Source organism: Benincasa hispida, chromosome 7 (assembly GCF_027475165.1).
Source record: "Benincasa hispida cultivar pf3 chromosome 7, pf3_genome.v1.1, whole genome shotgun sequence".
Classification (NCBI taxonomy): Eukaryota; Viridiplantae; Streptophyta; class Magnoliopsida; order Cucurbitales; family Cucurbitaceae; genus Benincasa; species Benincasa hispida.
In genome coordinates, this window is record NC_143484.1 from 48,290,904 (window position 1) to 48,312,085 (window position 21,182).

General features: G+C 31.3%; 1 pseudogene; it reads right to left on the reverse strand.

The window, feature by feature from the left end:
• Positions 1-8,402: 8,402 nt before the first annotated feature.
• Positions 8,403-19,626, reverse strand: LOC150035213 (uncharacterized; annotated as a pseudogene).
• Positions 19,627-21,182: the final 1,556 nt, after the last annotated feature.

The following is a 21,182-nucleotide window of genomic DNA, read 5'->3' on the forward strand; positions in this document are numbered from 1 at the left end:
ATCTGTTTAAGAAATAAAGTCAGTCTACGTTGGTTTTGTCTAAGGAAGAGGTATTTAAGATGACCATAAGGAACACCTCGACTTGGAAACCTACCTGAAGTTTACTTCGGGAGTTGAACTTTCTAATGTTTCACTTAAGTGTGCAGATACGGACAAAAAGTGGAAAAAAATGTGATGCGACTGCATCAGTAGAGGAAATTAGGGTTCGTGATGTCACTTCAGTTTAGTGGGCCAGCTTACCTTAAAAAAGGTTGACCTGTCCTGCATTTATTCACACCACCTTTTGACCTACCCTGAAGAAAATTCAATTTCCTTCCCAAAAACTACCAGCGATTAGATATCTTGGAAGGTTCTTCATCTTCTTCATGAAACCCTCAATCTAACCCAAAATCTTTCCCATCTTCACGATGAAGTCAACACCTAGTTCATCCACAAAGGACAGATCGTTGTCGAGTGGTCAAGTCATTTGTGTGGCACGGGGCTTGGTATGCGTTTAAAGACTCCATGAAGGACGGATGAATTGTGTCGTCGGCTTCAAAGCAAATTCCTTCCTCATCCATTTCGTCTTTATCCAAGCGCCCAAAGAAGCATAACGAGAACCAGAGTAACAAGTGACTAAAAGGGAGAAGCCCATGCCTCAATTGGATATGCAAAAACCTCAAGTCCATTCCAAAGCTTGGTAGGTAGATATTAGAGCAATGGGTGCCCATCAAAGAAGAGCCCTCGAGGAATAAACCAAGGAGGAATCGAGACCAACGATTCTGATTTTGGCCGCACAAAGTACTACCCCTCACCCTTCTTCGTTGATTTTTCAGAAATGAGGTACTTCTGTTAGCAATCTATTTTTTGAGTATGTGTGGCGAAGGGTGATAAGGCGTATAGCAAGGATTGTGAAGGAGTGAAGATTTTTGTACTGGAAAAATTTGAGATACAAAGAGGTCGAGCATGAGTTTCAGCGTAACTTTGCTGAAGATGAGAAAAAAAAGCGAAGAGAGAAAGAAGAAGAAGAAGTGAAGGTGGAGGAAAAGGAAAAACAAGAAGAAAAATGGCAGCGCATTGATCATGATGAAGTGATGCACCAGCAGCAAGACTTTGATGCAACTACATCAGTCTTGCCCCACTAGGAAACAAAGTTGCAAATCCTGAGAAATCGGATGAATTTGATGCGTCCCCAACACCCTTCCAACATAGAAAAGGAAAGAGTGATATTGAAGAGGAAGAAACTTCTGATGATCTGTTCACCTATGAAGAGGGGGAGTAAACACCTAAAGTAAATCCAACGAAAAAGGCAAAGAGAATGGAAGAGGAAGATGTGGTGCGCTCCACCAAAGCTACCTCAAGTCAAGAGTCTAAAATAAGGGTCACAAGATTTGTAAGTAAGAGTAAGTTTGAGGAAGGTGGAGAGCAATCAGTGAACAAGTAGAGGAAGAAGCTTATTGTGTGAATTATAATCTCATCTTCCAGTGATGAGGATGATGAAGATGAGAAGGAAAGGAGGGTGGAGTTACTGAAGAGGAAAGAAATCTTTGAAGAAAATAGGTTCTCTGCCCGAGGAGGTAAGCTTGCCCCTTATATCACTCAGGTGATTCAATACTACCAATGGGAGTCTTTATGTGGGCAACCAGTGCCCACTAGTATAGCTTTGGTGAGAGAATTCTATAGAAGGTTGCAAGAAAAGAAGTTTATCTCCAAGGTTTGAAGGGTGCAAGTGGATTTCTCAACGGGTACCATAAACGATGCATATAGAGTGCAAAATGATCATGAAGATGAGAGCTTCATTCAGATATATGCTCCGTTTGAGGAGCAAATTTAGGATGCACTATGCAAGGTTGGAGTGCCAGAAGCTGAATAGGTGTTATCATCAACTAGGTGTCACACTTTGTGACTAGGAGACATTGCAAAGGACTTGTCCATTTGGCTCTAATTCTTCAAGCACTGAATGATGCCCATTACCTACAACACCACAACATTTTTAGAATGGGTAATGTTGTTATATAGTATCAGGATGGGCTTTCTATTAATGTGGGAGGCATCATCAATCAAGAAATGTTGGAGTGTGGCCTACGAATGAGGGAGTGTTTGTTCTTTCCCTCTTTAATCCGCAAGTTATGTGAAAAGGGTGATTGATGCGGTTGAGGATGTCTACAAAGTTAAGCCTACCATGATGTCGCTTTGGTTGAGAGGCTGCAATAAAATAGGGCGGATCGTACGGGCAAGTAAGTAAATACCCTATCCTTAGTACCTTCTCCTTCTGCTGTGGTAAATCCATATGGGAGTTCTGTATCGCCTTCTCTCGAAGAGGACAAATTTGACACAACTATTCAAAAATCTTGTTGTGGTACAATAGCCTTCAGTCTCAGTTCAACCTTTACTCAATCAAAGAGATGTCCTTATCGGTTTTGCCCATATTTCCGTCGCTGCCACGACAATAGGTAATGCTCTAACAATACCTCCCTAGAAGCTACATGATATTAGTGTTTCCATTGTTGCGGTAGGCACTCAATTGGAGAGGCTTATGAGGCAGTCTTGCGCGTATTAGCAATATGCTTGGGACCGTGATGCAACTTTTAGAACATTCCTTTGTCATGCTCGTCCTAGGTATTATCTATTTGTCCTTTCTTTCCCCGATCATATCTTCCAAGATCTTGTTGATGAAGAACGAGGCCCTCAAGTTAATGATGATGCTCCAGCTCAGTAAGAAAGTATCGTGTTCCTCATTTTGTTCTTCCTTTTTATGGCTCAAAAATCCATTTATTTCATTTTATCTTTGGTTTTTAGTGTTGTTCTGTTAATTTTCTTTTATGCTAGTTGTTATTTTGGTTCTACTGGGGCTTATTTGTAATGGTTGCTATTATGAAATTTTTGGGTACGTGTTGTTTGGTTGTTGTGCAAAGATGCTCTTCATGATGATACTTAGGGCATATCTCTTTTATGTGTACCTTCCTTGCAACCCCAAAAGGATGAAAAACCAAGAGTCTCATGTTTGTCTATTTGTGCAAAACCTTTGTAGGCTAGTCTCTCGCATGCTCACTAGTTTTATGTACCAAGAGATCCTAGTCGTACATTTTACAATAAAGTCAAAGCACCATTATCTCATTTTTTTTCCTCTTTTGTCGGTTCTCTTTCTTAAGCAATGAGAACATTGCTTATTTTAAGTTTTTGAGGAGAAAACTTTCTCATTATGTTTGTCAATGTAATATTTATTGTGAAAATGTGTATATGTATGTATGCTAGAAATGTGTATATGTATGTACACTAGGCCTCTAAGAAAAAAAAAATAAAAAAATAGAAAAGGAAAGCTAGGATGGCACTTCTCCTTTCTAAGTTAGCCACAAAAAAGAAGCTAGAAATGGAGCATGATATACTTGTGCTCTCATTACGTGAAAATGTTAGCTTGGGAAGTGAGTGTTTTATCTCAAAGTGTGACTTTTGCTCATAGTCAGATGCTTACAGGTAACTTGTAGGGGAAAGCTGGAATGAAGGTGAGAATGACACTGAGGATCGTTCCGTTGGCCAAGAAAAAAAGGGGAAAAAAAAAGAAAATTATGGAGGCTTGTAAGATGTAAGCCTTAAGGCTCAGCAAAAGTGTAAGTTTGAGGGAGTAGGAAAAAGTTCCTTTTGTAATCCACGTTAGTTTGGTGTTAGGTGAGGTTGTGGCATGTTTTGGATCCCCTTAGGGTCAATGATCGATAGCTTAGCTAGTTTTCCATGTTTGGGGTGGCTAATGGAAATGTTGAACCATGGACAAATGGAAACTCGTGTAAGGATTCCTAGGGAGTTTGTAGTTTGGCAAGGTATTGGATTGGAGACCCCTTCTGAAGGTTGTTTTCTTTGCACTTATTAAATTGAGCATGCATATATGGGTTTTAGGTGTTGTTTAAGGTTGGACTAGAAAAGGCTTAAGTTTGGGGGTGTGATTCATGTCATAAAATGCATGAATTTAAGCTTCTATTTAGGCACTTTTATTATGAAAAAAATGGATTTGTGCACGAGTTTTTTCTCAAATTTTAGTTATATTTTGTTAAATTAAATCTTCTAGAAGGTAATTCTGCTTAAACATTATTATTTGCTGATTTGGAGCTAATTTGTCGAATTTTGGCAGGTTTTGAGGTTGTTTTTGCAAAATTTACATTTGATTTGACCGCAGTAGTAGTCATGTACTCGCATCAGTGAACCCTAGAATTCCAGAAATCGAACCAGTCAAAGACAGTTTCGATTCTCACGATTTGACCAATTATTTAGCTCGCTTGAAATCCGGCCTTCCCCAACCATTTTTCTGCCTATAAAAAGGTTGGAAACTCTTCCCCTCAAGGATGCAACTCACTATAGCCGCCTCCCCTACCCCTCTCCATCCACTTCTTCACCGATTCTGCTATCTTTTACAACAACTCCTTGGGTTCCTTCTTAGTATTTCAAGTCAATAACCTTAAGAACAGAAGTTCCTCTAAGGTGTAGTGGCTCTAGGATATCTCTTCCCACAGAAATGTGTGTTAGGGGAAATCATCCTATGGAAAGACTTGAAGTTTGAGAACCTTCCCAAGTTCTTTAGAGTTATTATTTCTTAGCTTTATTTTCCAATTTTATTTTTCCATCTTTTTATCAATCGAACTATATTTTATTTTTCTAATCAAACTATATTACAGCGTTATAAAGTAAAAGTGAATTATTTCTTGATTCGATCTTATGCAAACTCATTGTATAGGATGCCTCCGCTTCTCATGTCTCTACATGAACGATTCAAGATCACAACGCTTGTACTATCTACAAAGTGGGTTGCATTCAATAGTGTAACCAGAATAAGGTACCCAACCTCATTCGTATACTATAGACCGTTTTAGCTATTTACTCGAACTTGATCTATCTTTATGTCTCTACATAAAGTTCAAGAATTCATGTAATAGCCATGGATCTTAGTTTATTGGATTTAATCTTTACAAGTGAAATTTACATATTCAACAACACTTTAATTGAATAAATGACAATAATGTCATTATTAATAAAAGAAAATGTTTAACTTTATAAACTGCGAGTTTTAGGACATACAATCCAACACTTTTGACATAGAGTCTGAAAGGTTGAAGCATTGTTAGCCCTGTTCGAATACCATTGTTTACAGTTTTTAACTTCAATTACTACTCATTCATATCGCACTTCATTTTGGTTACCTTCAGTTGCATTAGAATTATAGTCTTGATCAAATTAAAACTACTACTAGTCCTATGGGTTTAATACTCGGAATACTCCGAGTTATTACTACTTCGACAATGTATGCTTGCACTTAGACCTTGCTTATCTGAAATATTTTACCTTTCATGCATTTGGTCAATCAACAAGTGATCACTCGTTTCGACTGTGGGAATTCAATTCCTTCAATAATAACCTTATGGGCAGTGGGATCCCACAAGCGATACCCCTTCACATCATCAATATATCCAAAGAATTAACATCTCTTGGATTTTGGATCCAACTTTGTAGTTTCTTAAGCATTGTATATTACATGCATCGGACTTCCAAATGTGTGGAGGTTTGAATAATCAGTCGACTTGTTAGTCCATATCTACATTGATGTCTTTAACTCAATTGCAATTGATGGAGCACGATTCACTACATAACAGAAGGTGTTGACTGCTTCTACCTAAAAAGATTTTTCTAAGCTTGCAGCTCCCAACATTGCTCTTATTCTTTCTAACAAGGTTTTGTTCATCCACTTTGCTACTCCATTTTACTGAGGAGTGTAAGTAGTGGTGAACTGCCTTTTAATGCCTTCTTGATTGCAAAAGTCTGCAAACTCGTTGCTTGTATATTCTTCTCCATTATCTATTCGAAAACACTTAATCTTCTTACCAGATTAAAGTTTTATATGGACTTTGAATACTTTGAAGACTGAACACACATCTACCTTCTTCTTAATGGGATACACCCAGTACCTTTGGAGTCATCGTCTATAAAGGACACAAAATACCTTTCTCCTCCTAGAGATGTAACTGGTGCATGTCATATATTAGAATGAACCAATTCTAGAATCACTTTACTTCTAGAATTTGAGGCGTTGAACTTAATTTGTGTTGCTTGCTTGTAAACAATGCTCACAAAAGAGTAGAGACATCTTAGTGAGCCTTGGTAGATTCTGCTCTGCAAGAACTTTTAATCCTTATTCAGACATGTGACCAACTTTCTAATGCCATGTCATCGACAGCTTTTCACCTTAACTACTTGAAACAACTAATGCTTTTCTTTCTTGCAAAGTTTCTCCCTCCAACATGTACAAGTTTGCATCCATTTTTCTTCCTTTCATAAGTACTAGCACACCTTGAATTACCTTCATGATTCCCTTCTCAACTACAACTTTGCAATCAAGGTCATCAAGTTGACCTAATGAGAGGCGGTTCTTTTTCAAGCGTCTACATGTTCCAATTGTTGATTTGTGCAAATTGTATTATCATGGAACTTCAACTTGATAATTTCAATATCGACAATCTTCGAGGCATCATCATTATAGCTGAACACAGATCCCCTGGAGGCAGGTTCATGATGATGGAACCATTCTCGATGAGAGGTCATGTGATAATAGGCTCCTGAGTCGAAGAACCATACATCAGTCATTCTTTTCCTGCCTTTCATAGTTGTCACTACTTCACAAGACAAGACACCACCTCCATCTAAGGTGCCTACTACATTTCCCTGAAGATTGGAATCTTTCTTGTTTAGATTCCAATAATCCTTCTTCAGTGTCCCTTTTCTTAAGCATTGTATATTACATACACCATACTTCCAAATGTGTGGAGGTTCAAATAATCAATTAGCTTGTTAGTTCATATCTGCATTGATGTCTTTAACTCAATAGTAGTTGATGGAGCACAGTTCACTACATAACAGAAGGTATTGACTGCTTCTACCTAAAAAGAATTTTCGTAGCCCGCAGCTCCCAACATTGCTCTTGTTCTTTCTAACAAGGTTTTGTTCATCCACTCTGCTACTCCATTTTACTAAGGAGTGTAAGCAATGGTGAATTTACTTTTAATGCCTTCTTGATTGCAAAAGTCTGCAAACTCATTGCTTGTATATTCTCCTCCATTATCTATCCACAAACACTTAATCTTTTTACCATATTAAAGTTTTACTTGGGCTTTGAATACTTTGAAGACTGAACACATATCTACTTTCTTCTTGATGGGATACACCCAATACATTTGGAGTCATCATCTATAAAGGACACAAAATACCTTGCTCTTTCTAGACATGAAACTGGTGCTTGTCATACATTAGAATGAACCAATTCTAGAATCACTTTACTTCTAGAATTTGATGCATTAAACTTAATTTGTGCTGTTTACTTGTAAACAATGCTCACAAAAGGTAGAGAAACCTTAGTAAGCCTCGGTAGATTCTGCTCTGTAAGAACTTTTAATCCTTGTTCAGACATGTGACCAAGTTTCTGATGCCATGTCATCGAGAGCTTTTCACTTGAACTACTTGAAATAACTAATGCTTCTCTTTCTTGCAAAGTTTCTCCCTCCAACATGTACAAGTTTACATCCACCTTTCTTCCTCTCATAAGTACTAGCACACCTTGAATCACCTTCATGATTTCCTTTTCAACTACAACTGTGCAATCAAGATCATCAAGTGACCTAATAAGAGCAAGTTTGAATCATGCAAACTGTATTATCATGGAACTTCAACTTGATAGTTCCTATATCGACAATCTTCAAGGCATCATCATTATAGCTGAACATAAATCCTCTAGAGGCAGGTTCATGATGATGGAACCATTCTCGACGAGAGGTCATGTGATAAGTGGCTTCTGAGTCAAAGAACCATACATCAGTCATTCTTTTCCTGCCTTTCATAGTTGTCACTACTTCACAAGACAAGACACCACCTTCATCTAAGGTGCTTGCTACATTTCCCTGAAGATTGAAATCTTTCTTGTTTAGATTCGAACAATCCTTCTTCAGATGTCCTTTCTTTCCACACTTACTTCATGATTTTTACCTTCCTTGATTTTTGCTCCTACTTGAGTTATGTTTCATTGATCTACCTCGTGTCACCACCAAGGCTTCTGCTTGCTGTGAACTTACCAACTTATCTTCTTTGTTCTTGTGTTGATTTTTCTCTTCGAAGATAGCAGTTACAATATTATCAAAGATTAGATAGTCGGTGAGAACATTATTTGATGACAAGTTGATCAACGAATCAGGAATACTTTGAAATAGAAATTCAACACATTCATTTGATTCTATTTTATAACCCAGCGATGTAATTTGAGAAAATAGAGTATTTATCGTGTTCATGAGCTTCGTCATTGACGTAGACTCTGGCATCCGAAGAATATACAACTTCCTCTTAAGGAAAATCTTGTTGTGAAGTGATTTAGCATTATACAATTTTGTGAGATGGTCTCAAATCTCCTTTGCGGTTTTCTTCTCCTCAATGCTTGATAATACATTATCATCTAATGCTAGATGAATGTTTGCTATAGCATTCCCATCCATCTTGTTCCACTTGTTATCATTTGTGATCTCTGTTGGCCTTTCATCGATGACTGCAAAGCAGTTATCTTTTCTCAAGAAATCCTTCATCTTCAACTTCTACAACAAGAAATTAGTTCCATTGAACTTCTCAATCTCGAACTTTGCTACCATTACTTCTATCACGAACTATAAACAATCCTCGATCGTGTCTTTTAATTCAGGTGAAAAATATCTTACTTATTTTATGATGTGGAGGATCCACCTATTAGTAGCGACCACAGAGCATACAATAAGTAGATATTAACACCCAAAACTAAACCAAACTCTAATACCACTTGTTACAAAAAGAAAAAAAAAAAAAGGGATTGTGACCGCGAGTAAAATCAAAACTAAAGTAGAATAATAATAAAGAAGAAGAAGGGAGAGAACAATATACAATGATTTATATGGAAAATCCCTAAACAAATTAGGGTAAAAACCACAAGCAAGGATAGAAGAATTCCACTACATAAAATAGGAGTTATAAACTTTCTTTGTTATAGAGGAATATCATATTCTCTTATAAGAAGAAACTCTCTCTATTTTATCTCACAAATTTGTTGGAGATCTTTGGAATGGTTTTGGTCTCCACCTATTTATAGTCCAAAGAAACTTGGTCGTCAAGCAAATTCAATGGCTTCAAATTGTCCTTGATAGATGTGAAGAATCCAATGGCTCTAATTATCTAAGAGAGATGTGAAAGATCTAATGACCATGAATTGATCTTGGACAAAGTGTAAGATTCAATGACCCAAAATTGTCTTGAGAAAACTTCTTGAGTAATAAAAAATTTTCTTGATAATTATCCAAGAAAAATTAAGAGAGCGTTTGGCACGCAGAGTTGAGTTGAGTTGAGTTGGTAACTATTATAGGAGGAGAGTAATTAGGAGAGTTGATCCGAATAACGAGATAAGAAATGTGAGTTAACGCGAATAACGAGGTAAAACATCTTTTATAATTGGTGAACCAAATGGTGGTGGGTTTTTTTTACCCAACCCAACTTGGGAGGCCAAACACCCCTAAAGAAATTTAAAGACAAGACCATTGACCGAACCTCGAGGAAGGGTCATGTGTGCGATTAAGGATGTTAATAAGCACCTCACAATCCTATAACTCTACCTGAGCTCGAACCATCAGCCACTCCATTTGTACAACTAATTAATTTTTTCTCCCTTGATATTTATCAGTTTTTTTTTTAATACTATTTATCAGTTTCCTTTTTTGTTTCCTTGGGTGGCGGCGTTTTGCATTAATTCATTTTGTTCATTAGTAAAAACAACCACTTTTAAAAAAGGGAAGCATAACCCTTTTCTTAAAAGACAGAAAAGAACAAAAGATTTAACATAAAAGGCTAATTCCAATATTTAAAGCGCATTCGAATAAATAAAGATTTTTTGGCAAATCACGTTGTATTTTATTTTTTTAAGAAAAAAAAGAAAAACAAAGATGAATTTTGACCGTATATAAACTTGTAAAATGTATCAATTAGAACAATAAATATTTAAAATGTTTCCATTTTCATTAAAAAAAAAAAAAAGTTTGGCTCTTGTACGTCTAGTGAATAATAAAATATGTGAAATTGATAAATTGATTGTATTTTTTTAAGGAAAAAAAAACAATTGATCTAATTTTCTTGTTGTAATTAATTTATGGATCTTAAGAATATTATTCAATGGTAATTTATGAGGTAGTCAAACTTATTTATATGTAACACTTTAATTCAATAAACTAATGAGTTTAGGATGATTCTTACATTTTGTTTTATTAAGTTAGTAGTTGAATTAGGATAAATTGAGCCGATAATTAAAATGGTAACATTGACATAAGTTTAGGATCAAAATTAATATTTCCTTATTTTATTTTATTAAAAATGGTAATTAAATAATTAAACATATTGAACAAGCATGAAAGATTTAACCTTTTGGAAAAAGTCTTCAAAAAATTTTCAGTAAGTTGTTGGAAGTTTGAATTTTGTATCTAATAGATTTTTTTTCCTTGTTTCTAATATACATTCTGAACTTTTAAAAATATTAGCTAGTCAATTTGATAAAAATAAATAAACTTACGTTAAAATAAAACCTTAAAATTAATTTTTAATTTTGTATCTAGTAAGTTCGTGAATTTTAAAAAATGTAGAATGAATCAAAAAAATCTAGCCAACACAAAAATAAAATTTCAAGAATCTATTTGAGTCAAAATTGAAAGTTTAAAAACAATTAGTTATCAAATACTTTTTAAAGATTATTGACCTATTAAACATGAAATTGAAAATTCTACGTAAACATGAAAGTTGAAAAGCTAAACACATATAATTTAACCTAATAATTATAAGTGGAAAATTGTTACAATACCATTATATATGTGGTTTCTTTATTTTAAATCTTATTCAATTTTAATATTTATATTTTTAAATATGTAAATTTAGGCTTTTCTAAGGATGAAAATATTTGCCGATTTGTGATGTATCTACCAATATATCTGTAAACTAATTGATATAAATATTCATGAATATCTTTAAAATATTTTCTATATTTATAAAACATATAAAAAATGTCTTCTATTAATTAGTCTAATATGAATAGGAATACAATTAAAATTATCCCTAACATAGTTTGGGAATAAAAAAACTTAATTATTAATTCAAAAAAAATTATAAATTTTTTAACTTACAGAAATATGACATTTTAATTTGTGGGCTTATCTAAGAATTGGTCTTTATTGTGAATATATATTTTTTATTTTCAGACAAAATGCTAATGAAATAAAAAACGATAACAATAAATCAATGATATAAATCAATTTTAAGATAGATTAAAGATATAGAAAATTTTATTAATACTCTGACAAAAAAGAATTTTTAATCCTAAGATTAATTGAAATTTAAAATTGACACTCTTTTAAAACTGCTTAAAAAATTATTATGTTCAACGAGTTGAGGAGATTTTGAACCCATATGAATTGGCTTGAGAATAAAATATTTTTCAAAAATTTATTTTTATTTAAATATTTTTTATAAAAACTTATTAAAATATACTTGAAAATTTGTTTTGAGTGATTACCAAATACTTCAATTTCTTTTCAAATAACTTATTTTTTTTAAGTTAAACACTTGAAAATGTATTTCAAATACACCCTTATTTATGGGTTAAAAATTAATTTTTAGTTTCTAGATTTTTTTGGTTTGAAGTAACGATTTAAGTCATTGGACTTTAATTTGTAACAATTTAATCCATGTAGTTCTAAATTAGTAACAATTTAGTCCACTACTTTATTAAATACCAATTTAGTTGTCGTGTTTTACAAATTGTAACGATTTAGTCTATCTCGTAAAATTAATCTTAAAATTTAATAAAATTTCTTATGCATGTAGATTGATTAATTAAATAAGAGTCAAGTTTGCTTATAAATTATAAGGATTAAGGCCCCATTTTGTTTTAACATTTGATTTTTGAAAATTAAGCATATTTCTTTTCTATGATGGTTTCATATTTCTTAAGTAAATGAGTTGAATTCTTAGCTAAATTCCAAAAACAAAATACAAGTTTTTAAAAATTACTTTTTTAGTTTTAAAAAAATTGACTTGGTTTTTTAAAATATGGTAGAAAGTAGATTACAAAACAATAAATTTAGATATGTAAGGGATATTTATATGCTTAATTTAAAAAAAAAAAACAAAAAATCAAATAGTTATCAATGGGACTGAAGTCATTGCATAATCATAGCCACCAATTAAGTTTAATGAGATTTTTCATGTTACAAATTTGAAAGTATAGAAACTAATTTGTTATTTACTAATACTATTGACTAAATTATTACAAAATTAAAAATACATGCACTACTAAATCCATGTCAATCAAATTTTAGAGACTAAATTGTTATTTCATCAATAGTTAAAAGACGGTGATTTTTAACTTTTTTTCTTTATTTTATTATTTTACGTCAAACAATTGTTTTGTTCAAAAAATATGATACACTATTTTTAAAGGGTGATTATTATAAATAGTAAAAATGTTGAAAATATTTTCAAGTATAGCAAATGTTACTGTTTAATAGTAATAGATCGTGATAAACATCTATTAGTGGGTAATACAGATATATATTATACACTTATAAATTTTCTATCATGGTCTATCACTGACAGATAATGATATTTTACAGTATTTATAAATAAATTGGTTCATTTTCTTTATTTAACAACAACTCATTTTTAAACTTGATTTTGAAATGGATCTTCCTTTTCTTATTTTCCTTAAGTTGCAATTTAAGTTTAAACTCATTGAAAAGAACAAAAAATGAAAAAGGGAGATTACGACATAAAGAGAAAATAAAGTAAAAATGTTTGTTTTTTAAAAAATAAAATGTCACTTGTCCTCTCATTAAATTTCTCGACTTATTTGAAATAAGTGACTAAATAAATACATAAGCAACCATATTTTAGACAAATTTGAAGTCTATAATATATCCAGAATAAATAAAATGAAGTCCACAAAACCAAATATTTAAAAAAAAAAACAAAAAAACAAAACAAACAAACAAAGAGTTAATGTATGAAGGTAATTAATTGATTAGGCTATTATATAAAAATTAATTATTTTTTTGTTTTAAATAAAATATAGACTACATATAGTGTAAAAATTCACTCAAACTTAGAGGGTACTTTTCGTGTTTCATGATGAATGAACTTGCCCTAACAAATTTATAAGAAGGGGGTTTTAATTTAGAGATTGAAATAATTAATCGCTAGAAAAGTTGGATTTGAAATCCATAATAAAGTATTCTTAAAAGGAGATCATGATACTAAATATATTCAAGCTTTTAAGTTGTAATCTTTATGCTTTTCAATTATACATAAAGAAGTTTTAATTTTAGACTCCTTACCTTTTTTAAATTTTCAAACACATTTTTTAGCTTTTGAATTCTTTAATATAAGTTCCTTTTGAATTTTTTTTTTTTTTTTTTAAAGCATATTTCTTAAGTACAATGGTTGAATTCTTAGCCAAATTCTAAAAACAAAAACAACTTTTTGAAAAGTACTTTTTTTTGTTATCAAAATTTGGTAGTGGAAGTAGTGTATATATATAGGCTTAATTTTCAAAAACAAAAAATAAAATGATTATCAAACAGAGTCTTAGTAATTATATTATCTCATAAGTGCATTTTCCAACCATCTACATTTTAGATTTTCAATTTTACTTTCAGATTATATGTAAACACTACTTACTTCTTCTAAATATTTTCATGAGAGAACCTAACATTTAAAGCTTGGAAAATCTCAACTTTAATCCAAACATATAATATATTTCCTATAACACCAAACAAAAAAAAGCCATTTCTTTCACTCTAATCCCTAGGCTTTAGTTTGAGTGATAAGTGAAATTTAATTTTAATTTCTTATATTTACAAAATCAATTTTCTAAATTTAAAGATATGATAGAAAGCAATACCCTCCATTAATTGGATTTCATTTTTTTTTAACTAAAACACATTTAAAGTTGGGAGGGTTTGAATCTTTAACGCTTTTGATTAAGAGAGTATGTATATCTTAACCAATTGAGTTACGTTTTTAGTTGACATAACTTGACATTTTTACGACCCAGTGATATATTACTATATTAAGATGTACTAAATTTGATTGTTTTGTTGAAATTTAAGTTTGAATATTTTTCTTAAGAAATAAAAATGAAAATGAAGGGATAGTTTTTTATTTTTGAAAAAACAAAAAAGGTGTCCAAGTCCGTGGTAGGTGTGGAACAAGGTTCTTTAATTTTTTGAAAAAAAAAAAAAAAAAGAGATATTGTTGGGTGGGGGGGGGGGGGGGCGGGGGGGAAGGGGAAAGATAAGTACTTAAACAAGAGAAGTGATGCAACTTTGGGTAAAGTGAAGGTCAAATCAAGTTGGATGCTACTGTTGATGAACAAGCTTTTGTCTTAGTGATCATGTGCTTCTTCTTCTGCCCATCATCACAATTCATACACTATATATTGCGTGCATGTATTTCATATATATTCTTTATGTATCTAATCAATTATTTTACTTATATTAAATTGATATATTTTTTAATATATGTATATATCATTTATTCTTTTTTTTTTTTTTTTAAGAATTATTGTTTGGCATCTATAACAACCAACAAAAAGAGCATCTTGACCCCAAAAAACCAGCAAAAGATGTTGGAATGATAAAGAGAGCAAACATTATTTGATAAAAAGTTATCGAGACATGAGGAAAAAAATAATTAAATCCACTAAAATAATACATGTTTATGTTGTGAGATTGAGGAGCACAACGGATATAGATAAAATATAATATAATAATGATAAAATAACTAAAATTATGAAAATTTAGTGAAAATTTGAAGTGAATTTCTCACCAATGTGTGTGATTTTAAGATCCACCATATGCTACTATTTATAGGCAAAGTGGCAAATAGGATGTCTTGTTAAAACCTTATTAGGAAAAACTCAATGGGAAAAATCCTAGTAGGGAAAAAGAGTACATATTTCATATACTCCAAAAAGAATACAATACATTTACTCTCTCTCATGAAAACATCACTTAAGATCTTTGAGTCGTCGCATTCCAATGTTGTGCATCAATTTTTCAAAAGTTGTGGTTGGTAATGCCTTTATAAATGAGTCTACTAGATTATCCTTCAAACAAATTTGTTGTACAGTAATGTCGACATTTTCTTCAAGATCATGAGTATAGAAAAACTTTAGTGAAATATGCTTTTTCTATCTCCTTTAATACATCCTCGTTTGATTTGGGCTATGCAAGCTATGTTGTCTTTGTATAATATTATTGGAAGATTTTTATTAGAAGACAAGTCACATGTTTCACGAATGTGCTGAGTTATTGCTCTTAGCCATACACATTCTCGACTAACCTCGTTAATTGCAAGAATTTCAGCATGATTTAAGGAAATGGCCGTTATGGTCTATTTCACCGATTGTCATGATATAATTGTTCCTCCACATGTATACAGATAACTTGTTTGAGATCTAGTTTTGTGTGGATCGGATAAATATCTAGAATCTGCATAACCAACTAGGTCAAATTTTGATTTATTTGAATAAAACAAACCCATATTGATTGTTCTTCAGATAACGGAGTATATGCTTAATTCTATTCCAATGTCTTTTTGTAGGAGAAGAATTATATCTAGCTAATAAATTTACTGAACATGCAATATTTGGTCTTGTATCATTAGCAAGATACATAAGTGCACTAGTTGCACTCAGATATAGTACTTTAGGACCAAGAAGTTCTTCATTTTCGTCTCGAGATCGAAATATATCTTTCTTTATATCCATTGAATGGACTTCCATTGGACTATTTAATTGATGTATTTTATCCATATAAAATCTTTTCAAAATTTTTCCTGTATAAGTTGGCTGATGAATAAATATTCCATCTACTAAATGCTCAATTTGTAAACCAAGGCAAAATTTTGTTTTTCCGAGATCTTTCATCTCAAATTATTTCTTAAGATATTTTATTATCCTTAGAAAGCTCTTTAGGAGTTCCAATTATATTCAAACCATTAACATATACAGTTATAATAACAAATCCTAATTGTGATTTTTTTAAAAAAAATACACAGACATATTGGATTATTTTGATATCTTTCTTTCAATAAATATCTACTCAGACAATTGTACCACATTCGTTCTGATTGTTTCAATCCATATAGTGATCTCTGTAACTTTATTGAATATAATTCCCGAGAATTTGATGTATATGTTTCAAGTACCTTAATTCTTCTCGGATTCTCATATAAATATCATTATCGAGAGATTCATATAAATATGTTGTGATTACATCCATAGGATGTATATTCAGACTTTCATACACAATCAGATCAATTAAAATATCTTAGTATAATTGCATCCATCATCATCAATACCAGGTCTTTGTGAACAACCTTGTGCAACTAGTCCTGCTTTGTATCTTGTGACCTCATTGTTTTCATTTATTTTTCTCACAAATACCCATTTGTATCCCACAGGTTTGACACCTTCTGGTGTCTGGACTATTAGTCCAAAAACTACCATTTTGAAAGTGAGTTTAATTCTGTCTCAATTGCTTATTTCCACTAGTCAATCTTTTCTATGTCGACATTTTTCAACAGATTTTGGTTTAAGATCCTCATTTTCAGATATAATATCAATAGTAAGATTATAAGCAAAAATGTTGTCAATAACTACATTAGTTCGATTCCATCTTTTTCCTGTCATAACATAGTTTATTGAAATCTCATTATTATTTTTAGGTATTTTACCTTTCTCACTAGTCATGTCGATGATTTCTTCATGGGTATTTACATCCTCAACCAAGTTTTTTTTTACTATCAATTATTTTTCGTTTTCGATGATTTTTATCTTTAGAACCCACTGGTCTACCACGCTTCTAGCATATTTCAGACTTATTAGTGACAACTTGTTGTGTTGGGATATCAATTTTTTATGGAACATTTGTAGCTGGTATATATGACTTAGTTATTTTTTTTGTATCTATAAATACATATGGTAATTGATTTTCTATATTTTGTAAATGAATTATTTTCTGAACTTCAAATTCACATTGACCTGTATGTGGATCTAAATGAGACAATAACGATACATTCTATGTAATTTCTTTTTTCTCCCCTTAATGTTAGAAAATTTGTCTCATTAAAATGACAACCAACAAATACATCACCCATTAGGGGTTCAAGATATTTAATAATTGATGGGGGAACATATCCAATATATATTCCTAACCTCCTTTGAGGATTTATCTTAGTGTGCGTTGTGGTGGAGAAATTGGAATATATACTGCACATCCAAAAATTCTCAGATTGAAAATATTTGGCTCATGACCATAAGCTAATTGTAATGACGAGTACTTATGATAAGCTACTGACCTAATACGTACAAGTGACGTTGCATGCAAAATAGCATGTCCCTATACAGATGAAAGGAAGCTTAGCTCTCATAAGTAATGGTTTTGCAATATTAATTGCAAACGTTTCATAAATGATTCTGCTAAATCATTTTGTGTATGAACATGAGTTACAAGATGTTCAACACTTATCCAATTAACACACAATAATTATTAAAAGCTTAGGATGTAAATTCATAGTATTATCAAGACGCGTGGTCTTAATTATATAATGGAGGAATTGTGCTCTTAATTTAATTATTTGAGCAAGTAACTTGCAAATGCAAAATTTAGACTTGATAATAAGCACACATGTGACCATCTGCTGAATGCGTCTATTAATACCATAAAATATTTAAATGGTGCACTTAGTGGGTTAATAGGTCTACATATATCACCATGAATTCGTTCTAAAAATGCAAGTGATTCAGTTCCCACTTTAGCTAGTGATGGTCTAATTATTAATTTGCCTTAAAAGCAAGCATCACATGATAATTCATTAGATTGAAGAATTTTCTGGCTCTTCAATTGATGTCCACTTGAATTCTCAATAATTCTCCTCATCATTATAGACTTTATATGACCTAATCTATCATGCCAAATAGTAAATATATCTGGATTCATTGTTGCATATGTATCAATTACTTATATATCATAATACAATCTACAAGATAAAGCGGACAATTTTTTCAGTATATGTTTTTCATTTGAGACAATAGAGATAATATATAGATATTCTACATTGTTCTTACTATCAGTCTCAATATGATAACCATTGCAACGTATATCTTTAAAACTTAGAAGATTTATCTTTGATTGACTAGAGAACAATGCATTGTCAATTGTAAATTTTGTTCCTCAAGGCAAAATAATATTTGCTTTTCGAAAACCTTCAATCAAGTTTGCAGAACCTAATATTGTATTTACTTTTGCTTTCAACATTGCCAATTTAGAAATTATTTTTTATTTGTAAATATTTTGTGTGTAATTGCACTGTCTGCTAAACATAGATCTTCTTTGCTCATTTTTTAATCACCCAACATATGAAACGATCCATGTTTCTTCATTAAAAGAAAATAATTACAATAAGAAAAATAACACTTAAAATATACAAAAGTTACTAAAAAGAACATAAAGATAGATAAAAGAAAACAACAAAATAAAGTCTAGATATTCTCAAAGTCAAAAGAAACACTTGAAGTTCCCTCAACTGTGTCAATCTTCTCTTCAGGAGATTCAATCCAAATTTGTCATATGGGATGGGTCAAATATGTCATTATCCTGGTATGCAAAATTCTCTTCCGCATTTTTCTCTTTTTCCTTCGGGGAGGCTTGATAGAGGTCAACTAAGTATTTTGATGTACGACAGGTGCGTGACCAATGTCCAGTCATTCCCCATCGGAAGCATTTATTTTCAACACTCTTTGAACCCTTATCTTGTGAAACTTTTCCTTTGTAATCATCATTTTTTGTGGTTCTTTTGAAATTTGAATGATTAGAATGATCACCACAAAAATAATAATTATTTCTTCCTCTGCCACGATCACGAACTCGACCACGACCATAATCTTGACCACGATTATTAACATTCATAGCATTTACTTCAGGGAATGGTGTTGTTCCAGTTGGTCGAGATTCGTGGTTCTTCATCAATAACTCGTTATTTTGTTCGGCCACGAGAAGACATGAAATAATTTAGAATATTGTTGAAAACCTTTGTCTCGATATTGTTGCTACAAGAGTATATTCGAGACATGAAATGTAGAAAATGTCTTCTGTAATATATCAACATCAGTAATTTTCTCCCCGTATAACAATAATTTTGAACTGATTTAAATAATGAGGAATTGTAATCACTTACTGATTTAAAATCTTGTAGCCTATGCATCTATTCATAACGAGTTTTAGGAAGAATAACTGTTTTTTTATGATCATACTTTTCTTTCAAATTTTTCCATAAGATATGAGGATCTTTCACGGTAAGATACTCTATTTTTAATCCCTCGTGAAGATGATGACGAAGGAAAATCACAATATTTGCTTTGTCCTAATTGGATGTTGTATTTCCTTCTTTAATTATTTCTGCCAAATTCATAGCATCCAGGTGAATTTCGGCATCGAGCACCCATGAAAAATAATTATTACCATTACTATCGAGAGTTGCGAATTTTAATTTTGTAAGATTTGTCATGGTAACACTATCACAAAATATTGTACTTATATTAGAAATTTAATATGTACTAAATATGCAAAATAAAATTTAATTTATTAATTATAATAAAGAGGAAAAAATGACCTACCTTTAGTGATGGAAGCAATAGCCGTTCGTGTTGATAACGTGTTGTGAAATTGAGGAACACAACAAAGCACAACGGAATACAACAGATATGGAGAAAATATAATATAATAATATATAAATATAATAATAAATCAATAATATAATATAATATATAACAATAAAATAAAATAACTAAAATTATGAAAAGTTAATGGAAATTTGAAGTGGATTTCTCACCAATGTGTGTAGTTTTAAGATCCACCAAATGCTACTATTTATAGACAAAGTGGCAAGTAGGATGCGGCCTTACATTAACACCAAACATGAATAACTACAAGACACATAAACAACATGAAAATTGACACATGGCTTTTAGAACACTAACCAACGGGCATCTATTTATTTTTATAATAATAGTTTATACCTTTAATATGTGAAGATGGATAATGTTTCCCTCTATTAACAATGCTTAAATGAAATGAAAAATTACTTTGAGAAAAAAAAATTAGGAAGAAGAATTTAGGCTCTTTAATTTATTAATAATATTGTTATAATAATAATAATTAGGGAATAATACATTTTTGGTCCTTAGGTTTTGGCTCTAGTTTCTATTTGGTCCTAGATGTTAAAATATTACACATGTATTCCTTAAGTTTTGTTTTGTTTTGATTTAGTCCCTAAATTTCAAAATGTTACAATTTTACCCTTGAGATTTTAATTTTGTTTCAATTTGGTCCATGGATTTCAAGATTTTACATTTTAACCTCAATTTTTCATTAAATACTTACTTTCAATCATTAACATCAATTTCTATTAACTAATTAAAAATAATTAGAAGTGAAATTTTAAATTTAATTTTAAAAGTGATAAAAATAGTGAAACTTAATTAATTGTAATCTTTTTAACGATTTTTAATTTATTAACATAAATTAACTCCAAAAGACGGAAAGTGGGTATTTAGTGAAAAATTAAGGTTAAAAGTATAAACCTCGAGAAATAGGGACCAAATTGACGTAAAATTCAAATGTCAAAGGTAAAATTGTAGCATTTTAAAATCTAGGGACTAAATTAAAACGAAACTCAAAACTTAATGACTAAATATGTAACATTGTGAAACTTAGGAACTAAATAAAAACTAAACCCAAAATCTAGGGACGAAAAAGGTAATTTTCTCTAATAATTATATTATATTTTTTAAAATATGATTTTACTTACGTTGTATTTTCTAATATACAATCATTGAAAAGATGGGAAATCCAACATTCCACCTCAAGAAAGAGAGTATATATTACCACTTGATTGAAGTCATTATGACTATTCATATGCAATGTGAATTGTTATATATTCATATACAAAATTTTGCATGACTATATTTTCAAATTATTTGAAATTTGATATTTTGTCACTATATTGAAATGATAACGTGTTTTTAAATTTGGGAGGGAAAATCATGTGATATATTATATTTG